The sequence below is a fragment of the Carassius carassius genome, chromosome 2 (genome assembly GCF_963082965.1).
Source record: "Carassius carassius chromosome 2, fCarCar2.1, whole genome shotgun sequence".
Lineage (NCBI taxonomy): Eukaryota > Metazoa > Chordata > Actinopteri > Cypriniformes > Cyprinidae > Carassius > Carassius carassius.
This window is the reverse complement of record NC_081756.1, coordinates 43052489-43069460: the sequence shown is the minus strand read 5'-3', so window position 1 is coordinate 43069460 and position 16972 is coordinate 43052489. Positions and strand designations below refer to the sequence as shown.

Below are 16972 nucleotides of genomic sequence, written 5' to 3'. Positions count from 1 at the left end.
ATTTGCCATTAAAGGAACACTCCACCGTTTTTTGAAATAGGGCTTATTCACATTATTTCCTACATTTAGATAGGTGGGCAAATGCATTTTTGTGTCAGTGCATGCATTGTTTTAGTTTGACTGGGTCGGCGTTAGCTTAGCTTAGCACAATGAATGGAATCCTTTGTTGCCAGCTAGCATGGCCTGAGTAAAAGTGATCAAAAAATTTAAAAAAACCCACCTAATTACTTCTTGTGGCCTGCGTATTCACAACGAGTACAAATAGCGATCCAGATTAACACTAGGCGATTTCCTAGGCAGATATTGACTTGGGACTATATTATGGGGAAGCACAGGCGAAGCACTGCTGCTTAGGCGAAGCACTGCTACTTCGGCGCAGAGATATCACGCAACACATGAAATCCCACGAATTCCGTCAACATAGCGGCGTGCAACGTGTCAAAAAAACAGAAGAAGAAGAACATACCGGCGTGACCTGCACCGAGTGTCTTCGCTTTTGGATGATTTATTTTGAGAAGTTACAGCAAACATGGTTATTACCTGCATAGCAAAAGGTTGTGAGAACAAGCAAAGGACATACACGAATGTAATGTTTCACAGAATTCCATCTAATGTGGAACTGAGAAATAAATGGCTAGCAGCTCTGGAGATCTGTAGTTCAACGCCTCTCAACAAAATAAAGCAGTATCGTGTTTGCGAAGAACATTTTGCACCAGAGGACTAACGTACTTTGAAAAAATGGAATATGGGTCCAGAAAGACTGTACTACGTCTGAAAGATACGGCCGTCCCATCTATTTTCAAAGCACAGGAAGAACAAAGTGCACATGTAAGTTGTCTTTTATTTCTCTTCCTATATAACCTATATTGCCTGTGAAAACATCAACTCTATGTGAATACAGGTATAATATGGGTCGATCTATACATGCGTCATGATTAAAATAATCACTTACTCTGTGGACAGCTGTCCATTTGGTCCATTCGGCGTGGGGCGTTTTTTCCAGTTCACTTTGTCACACCGGAAAAAAAAATCGAGTACTGCAGAATGGATCAGCGCCGTGAAATCCTCTGTAGATGTGACACAACTTCGGGCACGCTCATCTTGATCTGAGGTGTTGAGCCTGGTCATCAATGGCAAAAACATGTCCCACTCTCTACAGCACAGACACTCTATTTCCGTTGGCATATATTGGCATATTCCCCCACATTCACACCACCAGTTCATGTTGGCTCTCATCACGAGCGATCCTCCTCCTGTCGTTCTATTTCCAAAGCACGCAGCTCGTCTTCTGTAAACTCTGGTTCAAATAGGTATAGTTTTGGTTCTTGACTGTCTGAGAAGTCACCCTCTTCGTCTCTCTCAAAATCAGACATGTTCATCGCCATTTGTGTACTGTAAGGAAATAGCCATAGCCAGGCAGCTACTATTCACGCCGGTATGTTGACGGAATTCGTGGGATTTCATGTGTTGCGTGATATCTCTGCGCCGAAGTAGCAGTGCTTCGCCTAAGCAGCAGTGCTTCGCCTGTGCTTCCCCATAATATAGTCCCAAGTCAATATCTGCCTAGGAAATCGCCTAGTGTTAATCTGGATCGCTATTTGTACTCGTTGTGAATACGCAGGCCACAAGAAGTAATTAGGTGGGTTTTTTTTTTTTTTTTTTTTGATCACTTTTACTCAGGCCATGCTAGCTGGCAACAAAGGATTCCATTCATTGTGCTAAGCTAAGCTAACGCCGACCCAGTCAAACTAAAACAATGCATGCACTGACACAAAAATGCATTTGCCCACCTATCTAAATGTAGGAAATAATGTGAATAAGCCCTATTTCAAAAAACGGTGGAGTGTTCCTTTAACTCGACTTGTCGTGTTTAGAGGGAGAGAAATGCTGACTTTGACCCCAAGAACACCATCCCTGCAGTCAAGCAAGGGGCAAATGGATGGGGCCATGCACTGTAAAATCTTGGACGAGAACCTCCTTCCCTCAGCCAGAACACTGAAGATGGGTCATGGATAGTCTTCAAGGATTACAATGACCCAAAACATACCACCAAGCATGGGCGAGGCTAGCCCCTTTTTAGGGGTGCTGAAGCACCCCTAAAAAGGAGCTCAGCACCCCTAAAACTTGGAGTGAGAAATGTTGTTATTCTAAAAGTTTTGTTCGTCTTTTACACGGTCAAATAATGTCCAAAACATACTCCGTAGTTTGTGGGTGTTAATGAGGAAAATGAAAACATCCCCGCATAGCAAATGGTGTCATCCTCTTCTCTTCTTCTACTTCTCCTCTGTACCTGCACCGCTCAGCACGACCGTCATCCAGCGCGAAACACACGCAGAGTGAGAACCCGTGATGTAGTGTTGTGATCGGTTGTGATGCAACTAAGTTCCGAAACCATATCGGTGAATACTGGAGTCAGTATCCTGAATCACCATGGTGGTTCTATACATCTATAATCTATGGTACATCTATAATAAGTGTTTATTTTCGGACTATTTTAGTCCGGCGGGTCCCCGCCGCTGTGGAGTAGCACAGGACCTGGTTGACTCGTCCATAGTCATAAACGGAGAGAAGTGACGCCGGTTACAATGTTCTTCCGCAAGACGCATGCAGTTCTGTTTATTAACTGCTAGAGCGTGAAACAAAAACAGAAGCGCGACAAATAAACTGCGTACCTGTGTAGTGCGTACGTGTGTCTCTGTTGTTAAAGTTTATCGTTAATTTAATACTCGGGAGTCATGTAAACATGACGTCACGTGCGTCTTTTCTCGTCAGTCGTCATGGAAACATGAAGCCCTGGCGTTTTGAGTGAAAACAAACGACGTATCACTGAAAACACTCACTGTGGCTTTTTAAAAGAATTGTTATTAATTCCTAGAATTATATCTGTTATTTTTCAGTTGTGGCTGACTATTAAACTAGACAATAAAAGAAAGTTTCATGTTTTTCTTTTGCTGTATTTATTCATTCATCACACACAGGATTTAACCTGAACCAGGCTTAACTCCTGAACTCCTAGCATTACTCTCTCTCTCTCTCTCTCTCTCTGTGTGTGTGTGTGTGTCTGTGTGTCTGTGTGTCTGTGTGTTTGTCTGTGGCCTGGCAGTGAGCAATGGACATACGACAATTCTTTAAAAGAAAAAAGACAGATTCAGGTGAGAGAGTAGGGACAGTCCATAATGACCTCTGTCTTGTTTTTTTTTTTTTCTGCTGAAAAGAGTTAAGTTAAAGTAACAGATAATGCAAACCCGCTGCTGTTGTATCAAATTACTTATCTAGTCAATGGTCCCCTGCTTTTATTTTTTATTTATTTATTTCAAACTCACAAGCTTCTCTTGTGAAAGGAATTTGTTATTTAAAAAAGTTTCTAAGCCCAATAATAATAATAATAATAATAATAAAGACATTTAAAATGACTCTTGATATGAAGCTTGTTTTTATTATTATTTATTGATGACATATTGGTTTATGAAAGTTCAGACAGGCGTGCATCCAGATATGTTAGAGATGGCCATTTGTAAATAATTTACAGAAGATTAATTACATTTTGTTGTCCAAGTACCTGTTACTTTGTTCAATGACAATAAAGTTGAATCTAATGTAACCAATCTGATGACTGTTGATACAAAAGGAGGCACATAGAGTTAACGGTCAGGAAAACCAGCTGAGTGAAGAAGGTTTTGTGTTTGTTACAGGGGGCTGTCTGTGTGAACTCTCACAATTAAGCTGTTGTTTTGAAAAGGTCTCAAAAAAAGAAAATGTTTTGGAGTTAGTTGAATCAATGTTAAAATTATAAAGTTATTTTTCAATAGACATATTTTTTGTTTTCGTGTGAAAAGAGGGTGGGTGGAGGCATTGGGGCTCATTGGGTGCTCAGCACCCCTAAAGCTCTGACCCTAGAATCGCCCCTGCCACCAAGGCAACGAAGGAGTGACTCATAAAGAAGCACATTAAGGTCATGGAGTGGTCTAGCCAGACTTCAATCCTATAGAAAATCTGTGGAAGGAGCTGAAACTTTGAGTTACCAAATGACAGCCAAGAAACCTTAAGGATTTAGAGAGAATCTGTAAAGAGGATTGGACCAAAATCCCTCCTGAGATGCGTGCTATCCTGGTGACCAACTACAAAAAAAAACGTCTTAACTCTGTGCTTGCCAACAAGAGTTTCTGCACCAAGTACTACAGTAAGTTATGTTTTGCTCGGGGATCAAATACTTATTTCACTCCCTGAATAAAATTAATTTCTAATCTTCATATAATGTGTTTTTCTGGATCTTTTGTTTTATATTCTGTCTCCATATGTTAAAATATACCTACTATAAAAAATTATTATGATTATTTTTTTTAAGTGGGCAAACTTACAAAATCAGCCGGGGACCAAATAAATATTTTCCCCAATGTATAGTTCTATATAATCAATTATTAGACTAAGCCATTTGTAATATGTGTGTGCCACATGCTTCAGGGTGAACTGTATCAGTGGCTTAATGGGTAGTGGTAAACTCAAATTCAGGAACCACTATTACAAAATTTTGAAAATTGCTTTACTACATTCAAATAGTCTGAATGTTTAACCTTTATTTTGCAGCTTATGTGAAAAAATGTGAATTGTGTGCAAAAAAATGCTAAAAAAAAAACATTAAAAATGCTTTTTTTCTAATTTATGTTTATATTACGTTTAAAATGCTAAAAAAAGCACATAAAATGTTTTTTTCCCCTAATGTTTATATTGTTTAAAATGCTAAAAAAAAAGCATAATTAGTTTTTTTCTAATTTATGTTTATATTTTTAATTTAAAAATAAATATTGTTCACATATTCAATCAACAAGATTTTTGACTTGTGTCACTGGATCGGTCATATTTCCAAGGCCCTGTGTTATAGGCGCTTACTTTTAAGTTGTATTTGATTTCCAAATTGTCTTTGCCTATAGAAGACAACTTGAAAAGCACCGCTTACCTCACTCTGCCCTGTATAACATTAAGGTATATTAGTGCCCTACCTTATTTTACTAGCCATGTGAACAACTATGGTCATATTGTTTGTAAATTATTTAACATGTTTACTCCGTATTATTCATTCATCTTGTATTTCAGTTACAATGTCAAACTTAAACCAGGACTGACATGGTCAGAATTGCTTAGCAGCGATAAATAGCTTTAAACATTCAAATCTAGATTATTGATCTTTTTAAAGTGTAGTTTACACTGCCTGATTGTGAAGGCTTTAAATAATAAACAAGCTGTTCTTCTGAGGAATGCCTTTTTCAGCTGTGAGGAGATCCATATTGCTCTGGAATGTGTGGAGCTGCCAAAGAGATTTTAAACTTGGCTGTCAAATAATTTTTTTTTTTTTTTTTTTGTGACAGAACTTTTTGCTTAAGTACTAATTTCAGTTTTAAATGAACCCCTAAAGTAAGGAAAGTACTTTTGTCAAATATATTTATCATGCAATATAAAGACTTATAAGGGTCTAAGCTGTTTTTCCATTTAGGTGACAAATATTGTGAATTACCCCTAACTTTTGACATACATGCTCAGGGCAAGTCCTGCAATCTTACTGTTTGTGTACAGTATACTGAGCACTGCTGTTCGATTGGATTGCTTGGGGCCAAATTTCTTTCTTTCTTTCTTTAATACACTTATATAAAACATTTTATTTTATTTGGAAGAATTTGTCTGTCTTTTATCAGATTTACCAAATTTTATTATACCATCTCTAGTCCTTTCCTTGGTTTCAGGTAGCCAAAGCTAAGTTAAAGCTTCTGGCAAAAATTTGTCTGAATTCCCCAACATCAACTCTCACTATCTTTGATCACGGTCAAGTGATTTCATCCAGGAATTGTAATTCCCTGTATTATATGGGGAAACTATGTGAAAACAGAATTATGTCTAAATTCTTATAATTCATAAAACAGTAGTCAAAATGTACCTCTGGATGACTTCCTTCCACCTAGATTCTGAAGAGGACCTCCAATGGACACCTTGCTGTCGCATGAGGCCAGGAGAGAGGATTGGTGAAATCTGTGAAGTGATGCAGCTGATGCTGGTAGGTCACATGACAATGAGAACATGTGGATTACAACATCTGGATTACATTCATACTACACACATTATTTAGTACTATGTAAAACACTTTTTTTAGCAGTCACAAAGTAAATACTTTAAAAAATTACCTTTTCAGAGATAACAATGATTTGTTGACTTGATTTTGGATGTAGTTTGTGTTTGTATAACTTAAAGTTTGGGAACACGAATCCATTGTACAAAATAATGCTAACTAAGATCTGGTGAATTTTTTTTTCTTTTTCTTTTTAATTGGTTTAGAGGGAGAGGGTTTTTTTTTTACATTACCAGTTGTACCAAGTCAGTCCCTCCCGTACCCGCTCAAACTCACCCGCTTTCAAACGCTCCTGTGTGTTTTTGTTTCCAACAAAGATTTTTGGCAGATTTTATGTCATCTTCATGAATGGAAAGTGAATCCTTAAAGGGAATTTCACTGCAAAGCTGATTATAATTAAAGGATTAGTTCACTTTCAGAATAAAAAGTGTATCATATTTTATCCCATGCCATCCAAGATGTTCATGTCTCTCTGTCTTCAAAAAATTACTTGTAAGAATAATTTCAGTCAGTTTTCAGGCCCCACCATAGCCTAGAAACTGCTTATCAAAAATACAAAATGACTTGCTTCTTGCATCATACCAAGGCTGCATATCATTGCTAGTTTTACTTGATTTTAGTGCTGCGTTCGACACCATAGATCATGATATACTCGTAGATCGATTACAAACCTATACAGGTATTCAAGGGCAGGCTTTAAGATGGTTTAGATCCTACCTGTCCGATCGCTACAGCTTTGTTTATTTAAATGGGGAGTCTTTTTCATTTATCACCAGTAAAATATGAAGTGACAAAAGGATCTGTCCTAGGTCCTGTGCTATTTTCAATATACATGTGGCCCCTTGGTAATATTATTAGAAAATATGGGATTAGTTTCCACTGTTATGCTGATGAAACTCAACTATATATCTCAAGGAGACCAGTTGAAACTTCAAAATTATCTAAGCTAACAGAGTGTGTTAACCCTTGTGGATTGTTCAAATTCACTACCCTTTCATTATGTTCGGGATGAAAACATCCACTCAAATAAACTGCTATAAAAATGTATTTTTTTTTTTTGCATAAATCTGTTAATCAACTTCAGTCCTGATCAAAACTACCAAATGTTTTAAGAAAATTCCAAGATTTAAACTCCTTAATTGCCAAGGTCATAAATGATGTCACTGATTTGGGGGAAAAACACACAAAATGACTTATTTTCAATATAAAAAGTAATTGTGGCTGGATTTTTTAAAAACTTTTTATAACAGTCTTGGGCATGTCAAAGATTAGTAGCAACATTGGCTTTGATGCATTTTTAGTTTTTGTGCAGCATTAGATTTAAATTTGTTCTCCCTAATTTGTTGTTGGTGGCTGTTTTTGCCCCATTGACTTCCATTATAACGACATTTTTTGATTGCAAAGCCATGACACCATATAATCATGCATTCTTGTTTTTTTTGTGGTTTTCCCTTTTGGGAAGAGGTACATTTTTTTATTTTTACAGTTGATCACTAGGTGGGACCATTAACCCTTTGGATAGGCCTGTGCAAAAAAGGCTTAGTTTCTGGCTTGTATATGGAGTTATATGGAGTATAACAACAAATTATAGTGTTTGTGTGTGTGTGAGATTCTTGATTGTTGGTAGTTTTCCCTGTTGGGAAGAGGTAACATTTGTTATTTTTACAGTTGATCACTAGGTGGGACCATTAACCCTTTAAATAGGCCTGTGCAAAAAAAAGGCTTAGTTTCTGGCTTGTATATGGAGTTATATGGAGTATAACAGCAAATTATAGTTTTTGTGTGAGTGTGAGATTCTTGATTGTTGGTGGTTTTCCCTGTTGGGAAGAGGTAACATTTGTTATTTTTACAGTTGATCACTAGGTGGGACCATTAACCCTTTAGATAGGCCTGTGCAAAAAAAAGCTTAGTTTCTGACTTGTATATGAAGCTATATGGAGTATAACAGCATATTATATTGTGTGTGTATGTGTGTGTGTGTGTGTGTGTGAGAAAGAGAGAGAGAGTGTGTGTGAGAGAGATCTTTGCGCACTTACCTTGATGTATTTCAGAAAATCAAAATGTACACCTCAGCTCTCAGAACTACATGGAGTAAACAAAAGTGTACTTATGCACCTGCTACCTTTTAATGGTGGTGAAAGTATTCGGTTGTTAAGTGATGACGTAAGAAGCGCTGTTTCCGGGTCCAGGCCTCAACTCGCTTCACTTGAGAATATGACCTCAGCAGCCGTTTATGAGCACTGTTTATTCATATTGATAATTTAAGCTAAACGCTTTCAAACTTACGATATACACTAGAGTGTCCGTGCTCACAGCGTCCCAAACACAAATAATTTTTATATATTTTTTTTATATTTATATTTTCATTGTCTGGCTATCTGGGACTTCGGTATGGAGTTAAAGGTTAAGATTATAACTTTTTTGCTAGTATTCTATCACATTGTGAGTTTATATTAGCACCTTTTGTTGTTTTCTCGGGGTAACTGATAGAGCGTTTGGACATGGAAGCGCTGCTATGTGACGTCAGACTTAAAAAGCGAATAGACTAAACAAAAGCAAAGTACGTGGATTTAAACACTTGCATGCCATCGTGCTGGTCATTTAATGGTGAGAAGAGCAGCAAGCAACACGAGAAAGGGCTTGACTTGTACCAAAGTTTTAGAAATTATTATGTAGCTTGACCCCTTCAGCGAGCTGCAGCTTATTTGAAGTTGGTATTGAATTTTGGTTCATATTACATTATGTTCATAAATTTGATGCAAAGTAGATTTTTTTTTTTACAGGATTTTAAGGTTTTAAACTGGCTTTACCATCAAGAAAAGACAAGCATTTCACATATAGGCCATCTGTACTTTTTACCATCAAAAGGCAGCAGGTGCATAAACACACTTCTTTTTTTATTGTTTACTCCATGTAGTTCTGAGAGCATGAGGTGCATATTTGGATTTTTTTTCAGATACTGTACATCAAGGTAAGTGCACAAAGGTCTCTCTCACACCCTCTCTTTCTCTCTCTCTCTCTAACACACACACACACACACATACACTATAATTTGCTATTATACTCCATATAACTCCATATACAAGCCAGAAACTAAGCCTTTTTTTGCACAGGCCTATCTAAAGGGTTAATGGTCCTACCAAGTGATCAACTGTAAAAATAAAAAATGTTACCTCTTCCCAAAAGGGAAAACCACAAACAATCAAGAATGCATGATTATATGGTGTCATGGCTTTGCAATCAAAAATGTCGTTATAATGGAAGTCAATGGGGCAAAAACAGCCACCAACAACAAATGAGGGAGAAAAAATTGAAATCTAATGCTGCACAAAAACTAACAATGCATCAAAGCCAATCTTGTTACTAATCTTTGACATGGCCAAGACTGTGATAAAAGGTAAAAAAATATCCAGTCCACAATCACTTTTTCTATTGAAAATATGTAATTTTGTGTGTTTTTTTCCCCCAAATCAGTGACATCATTTATGAACTTGGTAATTAAAGAGTTAAAATCTTGAAACTTTTTTAAACATTTGGTAGTTTTGATCAGGACTGAGGTTGATTAATAGATTTATGCAAAAAAAAATTGAAAAAAATATGAATCTGATACATTTTTACAGCAGTTTAATTTAGTGGATGTTTTCATCCACGAACATAACGAAAGGGTAGTGAATTTGCCAGAGGTGGGTAGAGTACCCAAAAACTGTACTCAAGTAAAAGTAAAAGTACTTCTAGAAATATTTACTCAAGTAAAAGTACTAGTCTTGAATAGTTACTTGAGTAAGAGTAAAAGAGTATTGGATAAAAAATCTACTCAAGTAGTTAGTTACTAGTTACTTTGGGTCATATATACTGAGTCTATTTTTATTTAGATATATAGATAAAATGTATGTAATGTATGTGTGCGTGTATAAATGTATATATTTCATCAGCCTTTACTCCAATTTATGTAATTTATTATAAAACCCTGTCTGTTTACTTAAGTAACAGATATAGGTGTCATGCCATAGCATATTTTTAATACGACTGATTTTATATTAAATGTGAATTTAACATTGAAAGTTAATGTGATATAAATATTGCTACTAATCTTTCATTGTTCAGAAAGAGAGCAAATAACATTTACATTATTAAAGATAATTTTCACTGACAGTCTAGATTTCAATCACTCTCAGAAACTCCCATTAAAATCACTGAAACTGTTAACACTGTGAAATCAATATCTTAATTAAAGATTCGTACACACATCTGCACTTTGTTGTTTCTGACGAGAGAATTCGCCAGAAAGAGGTATTCAGTCAGGAGCGAGTGAAGGAAGCACCGGCATTTTAGCAATGACTCATCTGAACGCCTCTGATTGGCCAATGCTTTAATACGCTCAAAAGAATCATGTGTGATTTGTTATAATGGGCAGCGCTGTATAAACGCATCTATCTCTGGCTCAGCGCCAGCAAGCAATCACAGATCTGAATTTAGCAGCTGATAATATGACTCGCTGAACGTACTTGCACCAGTGTGATTGTATTAAAATTAATAAAATCTTAATCGGCTATTTTTTGTCTTTTGGAAGCTGCATTCAACTTGACTCCCCTCTGTTATAAGCCACACGTACAACAAACTAATGTCACAGTGGTATCGTGTACTGTAATCGAATGTAGCCCAAGTTATTACCTGTTAAACAGTAGACAGCACACGCGGTGTTCATCTAATAAGGATCTCCATCGCTAGCAAATAATAACCTTTGCAGATTTCAATTCAGTGCAGTTCCAGCCACGTTTTCAACGCTCTTTCTGTTCTTAAACGTTACAACTCCGAGTGAACCACTTCAGACGCTCAGCGCGTGCGGCAGGGAACTGAACGACTCATTCAAACTGATTCATGAACCAATTCACTCGTTTGCCAATTGGTTTGATCAAGCCTTTGAACAGAATTGACTCAAAAGAATGAATCATTCACGAATGGGCATCGCTCATTGCCCAGAGAAAAGTAGACGGCGCGTTTGGAATAAACTGAAGCATTATAACATTTATTGCATTAAGATAAAGTAACGAGAGAAGCGTCGCCCACAGTAACGAAGTAAAAGTACAGATTTTCCCCCAAAAATTTACTCAAGTAAGAGTATAAAGTACCCATCTTTAAATATACTCCGAAAAGTATTCGTTACCCCAAAAAATTACTCAAGTAAATGTAACGAAATAAATGTAACTCGTTACTACCCACCTCTGGAATTTGCCCACAGTGTACCGTTGAGTTTTTGAAAAATGTCAAAGCATTTCCCAAAATATGGGTCAAAATAAGATTTGTCACCAAAAATCATTCCATTAGCTCAAACACAGAGAAAGTTGTGGCCAAAATAAGACTCAACTTTACCCCCTAGTGGACGAAAACGTCCCCAACATCGCATAAGGGTTAAACATGTAGAAGATTGGATGACCAATAATTTTCTCCTATTAAATTCAGATAAAACAGTACACAGAATCTCATAGATTACAATTTGCAACTAGAGCGATGTGCTTCCTCTACAGTCAAAAATCTGGGTGTTATATTAGACAGCAACTTGTCTTTTGAAAACCATATTTCCCGTATTACAAAAACAGAATTCTTCCATCTTAGAAACATTGCCAAGCTATGAAACATGTTGCCTGTTTCTGATGCAGAAAAGCTAGTTCATGCAGTCATGACCTCTAGAATGGACTACTGTAATGCACTGCTAGGTGGTTGTCCTGCATCTTCAATAAACAAGCTACAGGTAGTCCAAAATGCAATGGCAAGAGTTCTGAATCAGTTACATAATATTATTACTTACCTATAAGACCCTTAATGATTTAGCTCTTGCATACCTAACTAGCCTTCTACCACGCTATAATCTGTCACGCTCCCTAAGTTCACAAAACGCTTGACTTTTGGTACAGTACATGGTGGCCACGGGTTGAAGATCCAAATTGCAGTTTCAACGCCGCTCAAAGAGCTTTACATGTTCCCAGCTGAGGAAATGGGGTCTTATCTAGTGAAACGACCTGTCATTTTCTAAAACAAAACAAAAAAATTTCCAACTTGACTACATAATGTGTGAAGTCAAGCTAGTGCAAGATGAGCATTTGTAGTTAACAAGTACACACATATATATATATATATATATATATATATATATATATATATATATATATATATATATATATATATATACTTAACTGGTTACACTATTGCATTTTTAAAAGACTAAGGTACAACTCCTGAGGCAAGACAACTATTAATAATGGATTGAATTTTGGGACCGATGATGAAAAGTGTTTTTTAAAAGATGTGGAGGGACAACATCTATACAATAATGATTTCATTTTACTAATAATCTCTTTCAAAGACACAGGAGACACAGGATCAAACTGATTAAAGACAGCAGAACACACAGTGTTGATAGATGTAGCTGCAGAAGGAAGAAAGATGTTTGCTCTGACAGCTTGCGGTATGCGGTATAAAGTATACACTACATAGTATCTAGGAAACAGTACGGAGTGTGTCCATTCTGAACATAATAGCCCTTGTCAGACTTAGTAACATTTAGGACAGGTTTTAGCTAATGGTCAGTGTGATTTTTATTTTATTTTTTTCACCCAGACATTCTGGTTAACCAGCTTCTATCCAGCAAAGCTCAACAGGTGGCAGTATTTTATTCAGGAAGCAGTGTTGTCTTGTGTTTTATTTATTCACTTGTTTCGTTCAGTGTACCTGTAAGTGAGTAAGCAAGATGATTTTCACAGAATTTAGAAAGAAAAATTCTAGGCTACAAGCTCCAGTTCTCAAAAATCCCGGGAAACAATGTTGTTTATGTGTTTGTTTTTTTGCCTTATTCAAGTGTTTTAAAAATTTTTGTTCTTTACTAACCACGCATAACAATTTTTTTTCTCAAAAACACAATCATGTACATACATGCTGCTCACATATTATTATAGCCCAGTTTGTACAGTGAGATTAGACTTATTTAGATATTTATAAGTAACTGAAAAAAGCACAAATGTCAGGGCATGACAAAACTTCTCCAGGCCCCAAAAATACCCTTAGACTCCAGAGGGTTAAAAAGAGCCACAGGTTTAGGTCCCCCATCATATGCAGGAATACAGGTCTGAACAAAAGTGATGTCAGGCACATTGGTATTTGAGCAGAGCCACTGTCTGTTAGTTCTCCCATGCTCATATTGTCTTTGCAACCTGCTTGTTTGATGATTGAGATTTTTCCCATTACTACTTCTTTTGAGGGTTTTACATATGGAATTTGCAGCTTCTAAGGCCTTGCCTCCCACTGAATTCTTTACTACTTACACACAGAGTTCTCATTACGCAGCACTGTATTTCGAGTGTCCTGTCCCATTTCTGTCAGCTATAGCAATCTGTCAGAAACCGTTCTCACCACGGCTTGGAATTGGTGTTCAGAGGAAGCGAACACATCTAGGATGATTATAACTTGATAGAGGTACAGTATGCCTGGAGTTACCACAAAACCATTCAGTTTATCCATAAATCTGGGTCGTTGTCAGAATGATATTGAATTGGGGCTTGGGCATGTGTTGATCTCATAGGTTGAATGCTTTAAACTTTCAGTTGTCAGACAGCCTTGCTGGCATTACTGTACTTCAACATTATCCTGTTGCTGTTGATGTTAGCTAGGTCAGCAGATCTATATTGGGCCTTCAGCAGGAACATCTCCCCTTCTTCTGAGTACAGAGAAGGGTCCATCATTTTTTTTTCTTTTATGTGTATATACGTTCTATTTTGTTGTCTGTGTGTGTGTGTGATTGTGTATGTGTGTGTGTGTGTGTGTGTGTGTGTGTGTGTGTTTATATATATATATATATATATATATATATATATATATACACATACATATACACATACATATACAGTATATATATTAATATATATATATATATATATATACACACAAACATACTTGGTTGGATTGGTGTGAACTCAAGTTCAATTAATTGTTTTGTTTGCTTTAGGAATGCATAATAAGTGTGAACAGGAAGGTGCAAAGATTTAGGGCAAATTGTGTTTATAGTAGTGGTGGGCATAGATTAATTTTTTTAATCTAGATTAATCTTACTGTGATCTTGAAATTAATCTTGATTAATCTAAAAATTAAAATCAATATGCGTTGCATATTTTTTTACTCACCCATGTTAACGGATTCCAGTTGCGTTCAAGGAGCGTTGCGTCTGCAGCAGTGCAGTGATCGTTTGCGTACCGAGTAGCGAACGGCAAACGCGTCCTGTCTGAAAGCACGATGAGTATGAGTAAAGCACCACATACGTAATGCATACAGACTGCATACGCACTGCAGATGGAGTATGTGTGAAACAGGCGTGAGCAGGGCCGTAGCTGGGGTCAGCGGGGCCCCGGTGAAGGTTGTACCAGTGGGCACTGTTTGAAATTGTTTAATATGTATGTTCGTTTATTTTTATTTATTTGTGCTATTTACACAATGTTTTAAGTTTTTTTCAAGTTTGTAGGTGTCAAGGTACAGAAACCAAATAATTAAATGTAAAATAGCACTGGATAGTCTTCAATGTAAAAATGAAATATACAATCAAACCTACATTTATTCAGACACCTTCAACATTTCTCACATTATTATAGTTTTGCTATATATATATATATCAAAAATTATATCTGGTGTCTGAATAATTTTTGGTTTGACTGTTAAAACTACAAAGTAATGCAGTCAAGAGCAGTGAGTGATTTTAATTTTAATTTTCTTGGATTAACATTACAGCAGCCAGTAGCTAAATTAGGCGCGGTCACTTTAAGAGACGATGAACGCATCTTTTTCCTCAACTGTTTACTTTCACTTAAGAAATAACTGATAGTTTTTTCGAGCATAATTTCCAAGGTGGATATTTTGACATATTTTGTATGTATTTGTCGACACAAGAGCAAAAATAAGCAAATTCGTTCAAGTGTTTTGAGACACCTTTCTCTGCGTGAGTCCTGAACACCAGAACACCGCGAGTACTGAATTGGGCTCTTTTACATCTTTTTGTTTGTTCAAACTGAGATTTGTATTTGTTCGTTCAGGTGCAGGAGGGACTTCGAAGAGAACTTCGCAGAAGAGAGCTCGGTTCAGTGTCGGTCTCCGTGATACGTGGCTCTCTCTCCGCGTGCGAACCAAGCACAGCGCGCGAGTAACCAGCTACTTTCAGCTTTTCCGCGTCTTGTGTTTGGATGCTTTAATGTTTAAATCGACAAGCGGTAAGGCTTAAAAACACGTGAACAAGATAAGCTTTCGTGACGATGCGCAGCAGTGGCCCGTCAACTGTCCTGAGCATCTTTTTTTTAGGCTGGCCTCAGCCAGTTGGTTATATGAAATATTAAGGTGAAAGTCATCATAGCTTGCTTAGTATAGACCCAGCTCCCACCCCAACTTTGAGAATAGATTAACGGCGATATTTTTTTGTATCGCCCGATAAGAGTCTCACGTTAACGCAGCACGTTAACGCCGATGACGGCCCACCACTAATTTATAGCAATGGCGAATTTTTTGAAAGTTATGAAATGTACTCCAGACCACCTTTTTAAACAAAACTTGACATCAACCAAACTAAATCTAATATGGATTCTGAAAGAACATATAGAAATCAAATGTCTTTCAAAGGCTTGGTTCAGATGGGCAGCTTTTATATGTTTATTCCGTATAAAAAGGTACACATAAACACACACAACTCAAGTACATACGGAGGGAGGGGTTCTAGCAGACCAATATCATCACTTGTGGTCCGCGTAGAATTGATGCACTGTTAGATTTTTGGAAAGGTGCACATCAGGCTACAGCGTACTACATGGAGCCTACGGAGAAGCTACGGCATAGGTTCGACGTAGAAGTATAAATTGGGATCAAACCGTAGCCTACGCCATAGCCTGACGTGCACCTCTCCAAAAATCTAAGCGCGTCAATTCTATGAGAAACCACAAGTGCTGTGATTGGTCTGCAAGAACCCCTCCTTCCGTATGTATTTGTGTTTTGTCTGTGCTTATGTGCACTTTAGTATATTTTAATGTTACACCTTCTTATATAAAATAAAACAAAGCAAAGAACAAGTGTCTTATCATTTATTATAGGTACTGCAGGTTACACCAGCAACATGCCCATGGACACTGCAGACTAGCGGTTTGCATGTGTACTGGACGTCGACGCGGAGAACAGCGCATACTGTAAGTATAAATGAAAACTGATGCTTAGCCTACGGCGTAGGTTTAAGTATAAATCAGGCTTTAGCTATATCAAAACCTCATCAAGCTCGTTGATCTTTTATCAGCTTGCTTCTACTGATGTCACCCTAAAGTTTTAAGTATTGTTGGATGCTGGTGTAGAAGCCATTGTTTAGGGACATTTGACAGTTCTGTTGTCTTTGGCAGGTTCAGCTAAACACCTCTTTAAGCACTAATGATGCTCCTCTTTCTGGCCTCACTCTTTTTCTGCTCGCTCCACTCACCCGCCCAGCACCTGGACCCCATCCCCGAATTCCGCACCTGAAAACCTGTTATTGCCATTTTTTTCAAGCTGTAATTAAGGAAATGGCTAGCCAGGCTCTGCTGTAATAGGAGTGAAAGAAATATCCAACTTCACCCTCTGGCAGGGCATGGCAAAGAAAAGGAGAAGGTGTCACTGCACCTACACAATGCAGTTGGATCAAGGAGGGTCCGCGATTTGACATGTAGAGACTATCCACTCCTCTCGCTCCTCCTCTATTCTCCTCAACTGCTGCAATTCAACGCCTTCTCCACACACGTCCCAATTAGGTGGCTGTCCCTGCTGCTCGGTGCCCTTTTGACTTTCAGTGTGTGTGGCAGTCCCAGCAGATGC

General features: G+C 37.4%; 1 protein-coding gene across 1 annotated transcript in view; it reads left to right on the top strand.

Annotated features, from left to right (window-relative positions):
* LOC132110289 (matrix metalloproteinase-15-like) overlaps window positions 1-308 on the top strand; it is a 141656-nt gene extending 141348 nt beyond the window's left edge. The window contains exon 11 of the transcript XR_009424636.1: window positions 297-308. The gene's annotated coding sequence lies outside the window, so the exon portion shown is untranslated. The remainder of the gene's footprint in view (window positions 1-296) is intronic.
* The last annotated feature ends 16664 nt before the right edge of the window (window positions 309-16972 follow it).